Raw genomic sequence first — 15169 nt, forward strand, 5'->3', positions numbered from 1 at the left:
ATAAAGCTATTCCTCTATCACATGCCAAACTGCTGCTTTTCAGAACAGAGGAAGTAAAGCTTTATTGATCCTTAGAATCTTGTTCTTTAACACTAGTAAAGTAGTCTATCCTTCCTGATCTCTCTTTTCAAATGGCCTACATATCATAGCCAAAATTATAACATCTTCAGCCACAGGCAGGCAAAAATACATGGAAAACTGCAGCCCAAGCTGTTGAAAAGAGGAAACACTGTCATGTGCTACAAGACAGGATTTTAGGATACAAAGCACCAAGTAGTTATAACAATAGATGGCACTATCACTTATTTCTGTAATTAATACTTATGATCTAGGTACATTTACTATTACACTATACAAGACATCTAGATTTTTCATACACTCAGCATTATTTCTCGCTATACAGAATGACTGCACCATCCTTGCTAAAGGATTACACCATGTTTACTTAACATAAAAGGAGGAAAACAGATTTTCTGACATAAAATAGGTTTTGTTTTTGTTTTTGAAACCAAATCTGTACTGAACAACATAAACCAAAAGCAGACAGAAAACACAACAGACCATTGTCAACAGCAAACCATCCAAGCAAATAAAAATAGTGAAAACATTTAACGTTTGACTGATGTTGAACTGAGAAGGAGCTTTTCTTGAGTTACAGCATTCACCTCACTTATTAAGCAACCTCATGGCACAAGCCCAAACTGAAGGACCACCTGACATGAAGTTGGAAGGTTGTGCCTCTCCTCATTCAAGACTCACGTTTCCTGTTCTACTGAAAGCAGCACCCCAAAGTGCATTCCTGGGTGCTGAAGTTATAGATAAAGTTGGCAATGCTTTGATGAACATACCGTAAAATATAAATCCAACAGGCCCATTAAACAAGTAAGGAAGAATTGCAAGTTACACAAGCTTTTGGGAAATAAGCTACTAAGCACTGGAGAGCACTTCATGGGGGTTATACAGAATGACATGGTACTGAGTAGATCCAGTATTTGTAATCACCTTGCAATGGTGATTAATACCAGTGCTAGCATGTCAAAAAAAAGGTTCGATTTCACTATCATTTCATAAAAATAATCAAGATTTCCAAAATATCTTGAATGGCTTTTCATTTTCCATTAGTCCTTCACAAAGAAATAACTGCACACTCCTCATCCCCTAAAAGGCCCCCACCTTGATACTCTCAGATTTGCCTGATACTCTTTCACAGGATAATAACTTGCATTCCTCCTGCTCATGCTTTTTTTAACATACCTGATGTGTCCTGTCACTAGGTGTATTTTTGTTTTGCTTTGTTTGTTTCTTTCCAAAAATGAGGACTGGAATATGGAAAAAAGACATCAGGATATACACGCTTCCAAGCACTTTTTCTACATTATTTTAAAACATACCATATATTACTCTATTACTACATATTTTACCTTGACAGGTATGTTGCATTTTATGAACTAGTTGGCAAGTCTGAAAGTAGACCCTACCCCAACATAAACATTCTTTGAAGCCAATGACAAGACAGCACACAGGGAAGAAAGTAATGCCCATTACAAGAAGAGTCTTGGATTCATAGAGATACTTTGCTTTACAACTGATGAGAAAGTGCCTGTAACTACTTATTCAATCAGACCTTGATAAGTAAAATGATCAGCCTTTTTATATTTACGCTCTCTGATGCTTTGGGATCATTAAAACTAGGTATTATCTCTTCTGGATGGGAGGCAGTGGTCATTTTGTCTGCCTACCAAAGTCACCCCTACTTGCCTCCTGTTCTTCCCATTCTGTAATGCAAGCTGCTCCTGGACTTGGCTGCTCTTGCTGGAGTCCTGCCAGTTGAACTCCAGGCAGAGAGGGCTCTCCATATGCAGGCAGCTCCAATGTAGTACTCAGCAGATCAAAAGAAGACACCACTAAGCTCCTGCTAATAAGTCAATGAAAGGAGCTCTAATAGCAATAGCAGGGGTCAAGATATTACGAGGATCCATAGCATCATTGTAGTGTTGTGATCAGTGGAACACAAAAAAGATGCAAGGGTCAGTTATTCACATAGCTGGCAAGATAACAGCAGAAATCTGCATTATTAAGAAACCTTTAGTGCCATTGTGTCTAAACAGGAGATTTCAAAGAGGGCTTCAAGCACTGTGTTTTGATAGTTGTACAAATTGCTATGAAGTAAGGTCAGTGAGCAGCTTGCAATCCTGCTACAAGGAGGTGTGCCAGTTAGCAGTGTGTGCTCTGTGTGCAATTACACAGAGAAAGGAGTTCAAAGTATTGTACCCCTCTTCTGTTTCGATAGTCTGTGTGCTACCAGACTGTATGGATCAAGGAGACTCCAACTGTCTCCTTACCACTTAACCTTCTTTCTTCTCATCACTGCATTTAAAACGGGTTCTAGAAACTCACAGCTTAAATATTTATTTGCTTGCTCTATCAAATCACCAACCAGCAGTGACGTTTAACATCTCTAGCCACTTTCATTCTCCGAGCTAAATTTTGTTCATTCTTCTCCTCTGTGCCTCTTCAAGCCCTTCCCCCAACACCAGCATTATGAATATGGCAGAAATCAATGACGTTATATGATGCAGATGCCTATGGCATTACCAAGTGCAGAAGAGCATTAGGAATCCTACACTGATTTATAGTTTCGTCTTCAACTAAATGTCAACAAGATTAATGAAAATTAACCCCATTAGAACAAAAGAACCAGTCAGGACAGATAAATGAATATTCACTCCAAAATTAGATCCTTAGGTGGGGTTTCTCCATTTTTCATCCCCTAACGTACACCAAAGTAATGGCAAAAGGCACAGCCAGTCTTTCATGGAAATTACTCTGCAAACAGAGCTAGCAAGTTATCGTCACCTTGATTCTTCTTTTTCATATTAGTAGGTATCAAAAGCTCTAAGGAATGGGAGCACCATGCCTACTTGCTGCAACTTCAGATGTGCAGGCTTTGTGTCTGCATTCACAGCTGGAAAAAAGCATCGGTTATGAATATTCACCTATGCCAAATCTTTGTTTGAAAATAACTCAGATAGATAAAATGCAAGACAAAGAATGATGGGAGTCTGGAAGCTTATTACTGGATCCACACTTTTACTGTGTCCCACTGCAAAGGAAAAAACAAAAGAGGAAACCAAACAAATGACAGAGTCACATGGGAAAACACTGGTCACTGTGACAGTGTCTTAGAACTCTGAAAAGTTATTTATGGGATGCACAAAAACGTATGGGTATGGGTATCAATGTCTCAAGGCACCATAACAAAACTGAAGGGATAAACTTCAATGTAATCTCATAGTTCTGCCAGAAGAAAAAATCATCTAAATTACCTAGAATGTGAACTCACATACAACCTAAGATGAAACACTGCCTACTATTTAAGAAAGCAAAATGCAGTTATTGGCTTGGAAATGTAAAAGATATTCTACAATCAGACAGAGCAGAACAGCAATAATGAATACCAGCATTTCATTTGTTCCACTGGATCCCTGTAGAACAGAAACTTCAGACAAGACAACTTCAGTCAAGCCAACCATACACACTGTGTTTACAACTTAGAAAACACTAGGAACATCATACAGTGTACATACATACAGTGTAAAGTAATATTTTAGTTCACAATTGTCTCTGCCCCTCTCTTACACACTTGCTAAAGTATATATGAAAGCAATATCTACTGAAGTAACTCATAACTTGTGTGACTGATGCCTAGAGCAAGCAACACTATTCTCATTCTCACCTCAGTTTCACTGACTTAAGCCTTATTTATAAACTGAATCCTATTAGGAAAAGAGTAGCAAATACAGATGCACACTGTTGTAGGAAAAAGAAAGTAAAGTCACCTAAGTGCCACACTCTTAACTTGCCCATGGTGGAGGGGATGTATAAGTCCCACTAGAGATATGCTGGCTACCCCACAGAACGGGAAATGTCAAATTACTTCAGATTGTTTAGGTAAATACTATCAATATATACATCTTTTTTAATGACAGTATCCTATGTATTCCATGTTTTTTTAGTGAATAAAAGGACAGACGAGAAAGGAGCTATAAGAGTCCAGGTCCTGCACCTGGGCCACCACAACCCCATGCACTGCTCCAGTTTTCAGGAAGAGTGGCTGGAAAGCTGCTCATGGGAAGGACCTGCGGGTGCTGACTGACAGCTGCTGAACATGAGCCAGCTTGTGCCCAGGCAGCCAAGAAAGCCAACGATATCCTGGCCTGTATCAGAAATAGTGTAGCCAGCAGAATCAGGGCTGTGATTATCCCCCTGTACTGGGCAATGGTGAGGCTGCACCTTGAATTCTGTGTTCAGCTGTGGGCCCCTCACTACAAGAAAGACACTGAGGGTCCAGAGAAAGGGCAATGGAGCTGGGTATGGGCCTGGAGCACAAGTCTGGTGGGGAATGGCTGAGGGAATTAATGTCTCAAGGCACCATAACAAAATTGAAGGGATAAACTTCAATGAGTGGGGTTAGTCTGGAGAAGAGAAGGCTCAGGGGGGGCCTTATCATTCTCTACAACTACCTGAAAGGCGTTGTTGTGGGGGTTGGTCTCCTCTCCCAAGTAACAAGCAACAGGGCAAGAGGTAAAGACCTCAAGCTGTGCCAGTGGAGGTTTGGAGTGGATATTAGGAACAATTTCTTCCCTGAGATGTGTGGCCAAGCATTACAACGGGCTGCCCAGAGCAGTGGTGGAGTCATCATCCTTGGAAGTTGGTCTTATAAGAAATGTCAAACTGAGAAACCTGATTTTAAACAATAAAATGTTAGCTGGCACTGCTTAAGTGTTCCTTACGACATATAATATGGATTTCATACAAGAATCTCATTGCTACTTATCACTCAGCAATACCCACTTAATGGAAACTGTTACTGTACTTGCTACCTATAGCATATTAAAAGGTAGATAATTATTTACAAAGGAAGTTGCACCCAATTTTGCTTTGCTGCATGTGGAACATTCATTGCCCATCACTCAGCAATTGTGCAAAACAAATGTTTACCTGTCAAACCTGCATTCCCTGTTCCTAAGAAGACTATCACGTAGCAGCATTACCTCTCATTGCACAACATTGCAAAACATTCATCCCAGAATTACCTTTCACCTATAAGAAGGTGCATTCATGGAAAATTTTCTTAGGTTCTGCCTTTCTGCCTCCCCTATTTAAGTTGGCATTTATAATTTAGGATTTGCAGTAAGTTATTTCAAACTTAGCTGGAAATCAGCTGTAGATGAAATTCAACAGAGGCTTGGACCTGACAGGGATGAAACAGGATCAGCTTCCGAGATGTAAGCTGTCATGCTTTAATTTGCAATCACTGCTGACATCTGAACTGGATTGTGCATTTCTGCCATTGCAGTAGGGAAGGGACTTGTGCATACATAGATTTTTATTTTATATACAATACACAAAGCAGAGCATGAGGAGTTAAACGCAATGATGCAGTCAAAGGACAAGCCTTATCAATTAGGAGAAAAAAAGAAAAGTTGGAAATGAAAGACAAAAGGATAAAAGAAGAAAACAATGCTATATCATTTTATGTTAAATCTGTATTATTCCCCTTCTCTGAAGGACTTGGATGCTTTGTGCTATTTTAATGCTCAGGTTATCGTCTTCCAAAAGCACATGAATGAACACTGAAGGACAAAGGTATCATTCTGAAGGGCGTAGCTGTTTGCAGCAAGGTAGCCCTGAGTCTGTGATTCTGTTGATTCAGTGTCTCTTCAGATCAGGCGAATGATTGGAAGTGCATCTGTCAGCAACTTCACAACTTCATCTTTATTGCATGCTCCTATGCCAAAGCAGGGAGGTCACCCGTATCTTAGCAGAACCCATCGATGGCCCATGTCCTCACCACCAAGGGTACCACCAGAACAGCATTTAACAAGCTACAGAATCTCTTATGCCCACCCAAATATACATGAAGTCTGCTCTAACTTAGGAAATACTGCCTTTAGAAAGAAAACTGAGAGCTGACATTGTTTAGATGACCCAGATTGTGTTTTTAAACACGTTTGCTCAGCTGAGATATGAACTGGCTTCTTTGGGGAAAAAGAATTATGCAGGGCATTAAGAGCGATTAGAAGATGCCTCCTTTCATTCCTGAATTCAGAAGAGTCCTTCAATGTTCAGAATAACTGGTCAGAGAGATCAAAGGAGAACGGAAGGCAATTAGCAGATTGGCACTTATCCCTCTTCAAAAGAAACAGTTTTGCAGGTTTTGTTGATAAGAACACACTACTACCATATTTTAAGGGGCTTTTAGAGAACTATTTTAGTCACAGAGACATAATTTTATGGCGTGTGAAAGATTTCTGCTTATTTTAAAATCTGAATTGATGAAGAATATTTGCCCACTACAGTGAGGTAGGAAACTCAATAATCTAAAGAGCAGATAGAGGTAAAGAAAAAACTAAAACAAAGGACAGCACAAACTATAAAGTAGAAGTCTGGAAAGTTGTCAACCCTAGATATTAACTGCCACTTTTCAATGAAGCCCAAGGAAACATGAAACCCTACACCCAGTAGAGTCTCCTTTGCAGTACAGATTAGTTTCATACTGAAGGTCTCACTTCTAACTGAAGATAGAGATGATTCTGAGTCAGACAAGAAGTTACCTGGTTATACAAATTCTATCACGAAGCAAAAGCCCTCCAGTCATCATTTAAAGAGAGAAGGTTGCAAAGACATGCACTGACTAAACACAGGTATTACAGAATGATAAACCAGGAACAGATACATAAGCAGGAATATTCAATGAAAAAAATCTTATCTGGGACATCAAGCACCAAATCGTAGACAACACTTACTGAGTTGTAGAGCAAACCAGGACACTACTGTGTGCCCTGCAAAGGAAGCTTTCTGTGAATGCATGTAATCAGAAGCAAGATGTTATTGCTTGTGTTCTTGTTAAGCTCTCTTCCCAATACTGTTACATGAATGATACCACAGCCAGGAGGTAATCTTGGGTGAGTTTTGGTTTATCCTCGAAGGATTCAAGAACGTCTTCAGCCAAGCTAAAATACAGCTGATTCACTAAGACAAAACATGCAAACTGAAGCAGAAATGCAACTATCCTTTACTAGCTAAATGGGGACTTATCTCAAAGGATATGCAAAGAAATTAAGTCCCTAGTTATTCTGTTGAGGTTTGTCTCTAAAAGGGGACTGGATATACTGGATCAAAGAATAATAGGGAAATAGGTGAGACTGCTGCAGTTCCATTATGCAAAACTGAAAAAGACAACATGGAAGACAGATGAGGCTAGCATTTTCAATCTCAGACACTGAAAAATATCATGTGTTACAGAAGGTTGCTTCAGTTTTCTCCTGAACACAGAACTACACTTTGAAATAGAAAAATAGGCAATAGAGTTTATGATACTAGGTGGAATAGAGAAAATGTTATAGTACTGAATACTGAAAGTGTTATTAACATGAAGCTATGGATGTCAGCTGGTAACTTTGAGACCACTAATACATCTATACCTAAAGCTCACAAAAAGCAGAACACAAGGTAGATGGGAGATGCATTGCAACAGCAACAACAAAAACAAAATGCACATGGTTTCAGTCAAATTGTTATTTTATTCATCCAGCTGTTACTCAGGGAATGGTATATCCTTTATTTGTATCAGAAGGATCACAGATTTAACATTCTGTTCTCAGATGCCTGTGTAATGCAAAAAGCAGTGTCATACCAAACTACTGTGTCTCATACATAGCAGACAGGTGATCTGCCAGTGCAAAAGTTTTGGCCAATGATTAAGGGATCATTTGTGAGAATGGAAAATAAAAAGGAAATAAAGAAAAATAGAGGACATGTAATTTGATGTATTCACCTCACGAATGGTCCTCACCCTTTGCAGCATGAGAATTATGTCCAAGGGTGGGAAGTGCCCCACTCAGCATTCAAGACTGACTCAGACTACTGAAGTTTACTCTGCCCTAACACAGTGGCCTTAAAAGTCATAACCTGGTCCATTCCTTTGAATGGGATTTCTCTTTGTTCCTATTCTGCTCCTAAAGTATCACAGTTCCATAAAAAAAAACACAACAAACCCCAACAACAAAAAAACTGATGTAGAGATGGACAAATATTAATTTTTAATTTAATATAAAATCCAAACAGGCTTATTTTAGGGGAATGTTTTCTTCTCACCAAATGTCATGGTTTAAGTCCAGCCAATAACTCAGAAACACACATCAGCTTACTCACTCCCCCCCTTCCTTTCTCATCCTCACTCCTGGAGGGATGGGAAAAAGAATCAAAAGAATGTAAATCCCATGTGTTGAGATAAGAACACTCCAGTAACTAAGGTATAACAAAAACCCACTACTGCTACTACCAATAATAATAACGATAAGGGAAATAACAAGGGGAGAGAATACAAAACTAAAAAGAGAAAGGGAAAAAAAACAACACAAGTAATGCATAAATTGCTCACCATTCACTGACTGATACCCAGCCTGACCCGAGGAGCGATCTGGGCCTTCCAGGTGACTCCCCCCATTTATATAGTGGGCATGACATGCTGTGGTATGGAATACCTCTTTGGATAGTTTGGGTCAAGTGTCCTGTCTCTGCTTCCTCCCAGCTTCTTTTGCCCCTCCTCACTGGCAGAGCATGAAACTGAAAAGTCCTTGATCAGGGTAAACATTACTTAGCAACAATTAAAAACATCAGTGTGTTACCAGCATTGTTTTCAGACTGAAGCTGAAAACACATCACTGCACCAGCTACTAGGAAGGAGAAAAATAACCGTTACAGGTGAACCCAGGACACCAAACAACATCATATAACATGCTTCCAAGCAGTGCTTCCTTCTTCTGGCACACACAGTCAAGGAAATAACACACAGACAAATCAAGGACTGCTCCAGCTTGGCACGACAAGCTCCCAGCACAAGGGCATTATCCCATACCACTGAAAGCAAACAGGTGATATTGAGGAGTTTGATTGATAAATATGGTATCTGTATTATGTTGAATATAACTAACTTCTGCACCAAACAATAACAACCTCAACCACAACAGTACTGGTAACCTTCCTGAACAATAGTAGCATTGTATTATCTTGAAGTATTAATGGCATAGATGAAATGGCACTTAGAATTTCCAGTTTAGCGAAAACTTCTACAACATCTCCAACTCTTCAGTTAAGGGGTTTCCCAGTGATTATAGAATCATAGAATCATAGAATAGTTAGGGTTGGAAAGGACCTTCAGATCATCTAGTTCCAATCCCCCTGCCATGGGCAGGGACACCTCACACTAAACCATATCACCCAAGGCTCTGTCCAGCCTGGCCTTGAACACTGACAGGGATGGAGCATTCACAACCTCCCTGGGCAACCCATTCCAGTGCCTCACCACCCTTACAGTAAAGAATTTCTTCCTTATATCCAACCTAAACCTCTGCTGTTTAAGTTTTAACCCATTACTCCTTGTCCTATCACTACAGTCCCTAATGAATAGTCCCTCCTCAGCATCCCTGTAGGCCCCCTTCAGATACTGGAAGGCTGCTATGAGGTCTCCATGCAGCCTTCTCTTCTCCAGGCTGAACAGCCCCAACTTTCTCAGCCTATGTTCATACAGGAGCTGCTCCAGTCCCTCATCATCCTCGTGGCCTCCTCTGGACTTGTTCCAACAGTTCCATGTCCTTTTTATGTTGAGGACACCAGAACTGCACACAATGCTCCAAGTGAGGTCTCACAGGAGCAGAGCAGAGGGGCAGGATCACCTCCTTTGACCTGCTGGTCACGCTCCTTTTGATGCAGCCCAGGATACGGTTGGTTTCTGGGCTGTGAGCACACACTGAAGCTGGCTCATGTTCATTTTCTCATTGACCAACACCCCCAAGTCCTTCTCTGCAGGGCTGCTCTGAATCTCTTCTCTGCCCAACCTATAGCTGTGCCTGGGATTGCTCCGACCCAGGTGTAGGACCTTGCACTTGGCATGGTTAAACTTCATGAGGTTGGCATCAGCCCACCTCACAAGCATGTCAAGGTCCCTCTGGATGGCATTCCTTCTCTCCAGGGTATCAACCGAACCACACAGCTTGGTGTCATCGGCAAACTTGCTGAGGGTGCACTCAATCCCACTGTCCATGTGTCGTGGTTTAAACCAAGTCCACACACAGCTCATTCACTCACTCCCCCCCTTTTGCTCCCCCAACTCACGGAGAGTTAGGAAGGAGAATCCAAAGGATGTAGCCCCCACGGGTTGAGATTAGAACGGTTTAATAACTAAGGCATAACATAAATCACTACTGCCACTACTACTACAAACAATAATGATAAAGCAAATAACAAGTGAAGAGAATACAACACCTCACCAGCCACCGACCCATAACTCACCTCACCCTGCCCCACCGAGCACCGACCGATACCTCCTCTATCCCCCCAGAGCTCTAGCCCTTCTGGGTCTCTCCCGGTTACCTCCTGGGTATGACGTGCTATGGTATGGAATACCCCTTTGGCTAGCCTGGGTCAGGTGTCCTGTCTCTGCTTCCTCCCGGCCTCCCCTCCTCCCTGGCAGAGCATGAGCTCAGAAAAGTCCTTGGACAAACCAAACATTTGAGCAGTAACTCAAAACATACTTGCTATCAGCAACTGTTCCCAGCCCGAAAGTCAAAACACAGCACTGCACCAGCTGCCAAGAAGGAGAAAACATGACTGCTGCTGCTGAACCCAGGACACCATGTCACTGACAAAGATGTTGAACAAAACCGGTCTCAACACCAATCCCTGATGGACACCACTCATTATCACCATTACTTGGGCAGTTCTGCTATGGATGCTATTTCCTTCTGCTACTTGAAGATGCTATGCCTTCCCCTGGAAAGCAAAATACTACATTAGAAAAAAATGGCTGGCACTATCTGAAAGGACATGCACCAGCAACAAGCTCTAAGCTCACCACAGCCTTCAACACTGCCATCTAAGGCTTTTAAAGAACAATAGGCAGGTGGTTCAAATGAGACATTGAGAAGTCTGGGTAGCATAGAGGTTCTTCCCATGGTAACTACATATAAGTCAAGGTTTTGTACTGGGCTACCCTAGGGGAAATGTATTTGACAAAGGAAATGCAAAACCAAATATATTTATGGACAACTATGCCATATGCAGCTGTTAATGCAGTTTCAATTCAAGTGTTATCTTTAGTTATGGGTAAACTTAGAACAGCGTTGGGTTTGGAGGCCCTCATGAGGGGGACTGCATTGATATGAAAGCTCAAATAGGCAATAAAAAATTTAGTATCCCACTTATATTGTAGGGCCTGCACACCTACAGGATCCATATAATTTGCATCTGTTGCTGATAGTGGTCTTTTCAGTTTAGGTATCTAGTTTAAGGATCAGTAGACAATTAACAATTGATAAGGGGATCAAATAGCTCACTTGATATCTCTGTCTCTGAGGCACACTCCTGCACTGTCAGTGTCTTGGTTCACTCTCTCAGCTACACTGAACAATAAATCAAAACAGAGGCAGCTGCACTAGCAATGTCAGTAAGAAAAAGGCTTCAGTACTGCCTTAAATTCAAATGAAAGAAATAAATCAACATTTATTGGCTACATTTTTTTTTAACATTGAAGTCTTATAACATGCTTTTTAGAAACAAATTATTACAAGTAGAAAATAGTGTTCTACAATGCTTGTGAATTGCTGCTTAAGTGGACTTTAATAATTGAGAATGGAAAATTTTATCACTGTGCACTAGAACCTTGTCAGGATGAAATGTTGGGGAGCTGTAATTTCCTTTACTTTGGTATTTTAGTCTCATTTCATCAGGAGCAGAGGGAGTTCTTCCCCTTTGATTCCTCCTAATTCAATTATTCAAACTAAGAGGCTTCAATGGAAATACACAAGGTAAAAGACAACTCGGTAAAAAGAAAAGAAAGGGACAGGCTGATTGCTACATGTATTAGATCAGACACAAATCAAAAGGCAATATGTGCATCCGTCAGAGTCACAGTTCAGGAAATGGCAGACTGCACTGTGTGCCAAGCAGCTCTTAGCTCATGGCAGCTACTACGTATACCTCTTCCTTCCTCCTTGATGGAATTGGTGTTCCCTGGTCATTAAAATGATGCAGATAATGCCTGTGTAACCTCAGGGTCATGTTTCTAGAGAAGAACTGTTAAGAACCAGCTCTTCCTATTATCAATGGTAAACATGTGAATTGTGCCATGGTGTATCATTTTTTTCCTCTTGACAACTCAGATAAGTCTCACTGTTTTTTACCTCTTTTGGGGATTTTACCAGATCCTGTGCCCCAGAAGACTCAAATTACACACTTTTGTCTCTGGACCCAGCCTTCCCAACTGCAAAAAACCTTTAAATCTGAACTAACTGGTAGAATCAGAGGCCAGTTACAATATAGAAAATGAAAGAAATAAAGAAATATAAATCAATACATTTAAAATGCAGGTGATATTGGTGTCTGTGATCATGAAGAACAAAAATGCAACTGAAAAGTACAACCTGGCCTGATTTAAGATTCCTCTAAACATATACCCACTTTGCATCACCCATTGATTTTCCCTTCTGCAAGCCACACACATTTTCCTATGAATTTTTCTATTTCATAAGGCAAGAATCATCCCTTTTAGGAAGGAAGCTAAAATGAAGGAATGCTTGGATTAACCAGGCTTTCCTGACCTTCCTTCATGAATAAACAATGAGCTTTTCCAGAACTGTGAGAGAAATTCATTATATACAATGAATGCTTTTCTTTGTTGTCAGACAAAAAAAGCCAGACCAGTGCAGAATCAAAGCACTTTGTCTATGCTACTTTCACTTAGTACAGTTTTAAAATCTTGAACTTCTAGAGGAAGGAATTAACCCTCCCAGCAAAGGACATGCAACACTCATCACATACAAGTCTCCAAAACTGCAGTGAAATGTAATGACTACACATAGTTCATTTGCCTCGTTGATGCTCTAGACACTGGGGTGGATTTAGTTAAAATGGAAATATTGTTTTTCCTCTCCTAGCTTGTGAGCTTTAAAAGAAAACTTAAGATCCTTCCTGCCTTCTTTTTTCCTCTAACATACGAAGGCATGAAAACTGCAGTAAATCCAGTCACCAAAATGGCTTATAAATGAGAAATCATATCTTTTTTTTTCTTCCCTAGACATGTAGTATCTTTTTAGGCAATATGAGATTTTCACTTCACTGTCTCCTTGAATATCTACAGAATTGTCAAACGTAATACAACAAACATCTCAGGTGATATATGTTATTTCCCAAAGTCTTCAGAAAGCATTTGTGGCTTAGGACACTGGATAAGGAAAAAGAAAACTAAAGCAGAAAGCAAACACAATAGCGTTGAGGCTGTTTCTATCTCTAATGAGCTTTATGATATCTCCTAATATAAGCAAACTTAATTAATTCTCTCCCTCCCCCCCACCCAGAATCTTCAGAAAGATTTATTTAACAAACTTTTCTTACTATTGCAAGCAAAACTTTCACTGCAAATATTTCTCAGTTTCAAAGCAGAACTGTGATAGAGAGATAGCCCCTACTCTAAACCAACAAACAGGTTCAGAGGAAGACATGTTTTCCACAAAGCAATGAAAAAGAAAGGAGTGCTCTGCTCTAGATATACCAGATTACATGGCAATAGGCCAGCAGTTATTAATGGAAAAATACGTACTTCCAGTGAGCATTCATTCTTAAAGGAAACAAGGCCCACCCTATTATACATGGCCAAGAGAATATAGAAGAACATCTTCCAAGACAGCCTCCTACAAGTAGATATCTCTGTAGCCTCATCCTCTAACTCCACACTTGACATTTATTTTGAAGAGATATTTTCTTTTTGGGGGAGGAATAGTTGGAGGGTGACAGGGAGAAAGAATGAAGAAATACACCATCCTGTTCTACCAGAACATCATGTTGACATTTTTCCCTCCTACATCTAAGCACCAGAAACCAAAATCCTAGTCTATACTTAGTGCTTGAATTACAAATGTCAGTCAAAGGATTAGACAGTAATCCAGCTGCACTGGTGAGTATCATGATGGACCAGCTTCTCATAGAATTGATCTCCTATTCCATTCGTATTCTTCAGTGCTTTTTACTACTAACAAGTTAGCACTACTGGCACATGGTCATGACAGACAACAGGAAAAAAACCCCAACTGATTTAGTGTTAGTAAAGTAATTTGAAATGTATTTATAACAAATGCTGTGATAAGAAGCGATTCTCCAAGTCAGGGGGACAAAATACAATATTATATATGTAACAGTTCTTCACCTAACTAGCTATTTTTTGACTATACAGTTCAAAATTACAGTATAGATGAGGGGAAAACCAGAGACAATCTACTGAAATAAAAATGAATGGAAATCAATCAATCAATCAGTCAAACCAGATTAGAATTACAGACAGCATGTATTTATCAGCAAAGCCACACATACAGAAAACCTAGCTGTCTGTTACTCCCAAAGAATAACAACTCTTACGGGGAAAAACATGTAGCTTTGTTTTTTATCACTTTTATCTGCAGACCTCCTCTTTTCAGGGCCATTTACTATCCACACTCCTTCTTGGGATCCCCTTTTCTCCTTACATAAAAAGAAAAAACCTGAAGTTTGCTAGTATCAACTTTTCAGGTCCATTACTTGTGTTACTGAGCGTACCTCCATAATGAAGGCAAGCACTTTTTCTTTAACATGGAATCAAGCCCTTTTCTAAGAACTAGAGAAATACATTAAATATGAATGTGGTTGTCCTATTGATTGTGCAACTGTCACTGCTTTAAAGCTTCTTGTAAGGAAGTTATTAAAGCTCTTCAGGTGACACAGGTAACACAAATCTTTTCCAAATGCATTTCTTTTCTTTAAGATGTAACAATACAACCAAGAAACACATTTAGCAAATGTGCCTTTCAGGCATCTTGAAAGTTAAAGCTGTTCACTTCTACTGAAAGAAGACAACCATCAACTAAAGACAGAGTGAACTGATTACTACTCCTCTCTGTGCATTTTTCTGTGCACAGTTAGCTTTTGCTATTCTGAGCTACAGAAGTCCCACTGCTGGTTCTAATGACAATGGTTCATGAAGAACAAATCTTGAGGTTTGCCCACTGGCTGTTTTTACTGAGTCAACACTTATAAAAAGCATTGGCAAATCATCTCTAACTATGGGCACAGCTGAACA

General features: G+C 40.1%; 1 long non-coding RNA gene across 1 annotated transcript in view; it reads right to left on the bottom strand.

The window, feature by feature from the left end:
* The window catches only part of LOC115946895 (uncharacterized), a 119303-nt gene that overhangs the window by 69140 nt on the left and 34994 nt on the right, over positions 1–15169 (bottom strand). The window lies entirely within an intron of this gene.

Source organism: Melopsittacus undulatus, chromosome 7 (assembly GCF_012275295.1).
Source record: "Melopsittacus undulatus isolate bMelUnd1 chromosome 7, bMelUnd1.mat.Z, whole genome shotgun sequence".
NCBI classification, from domain to species: Eukaryota; Metazoa; Chordata; class Aves; order Psittaciformes; family Psittaculidae; genus Melopsittacus; species Melopsittacus undulatus.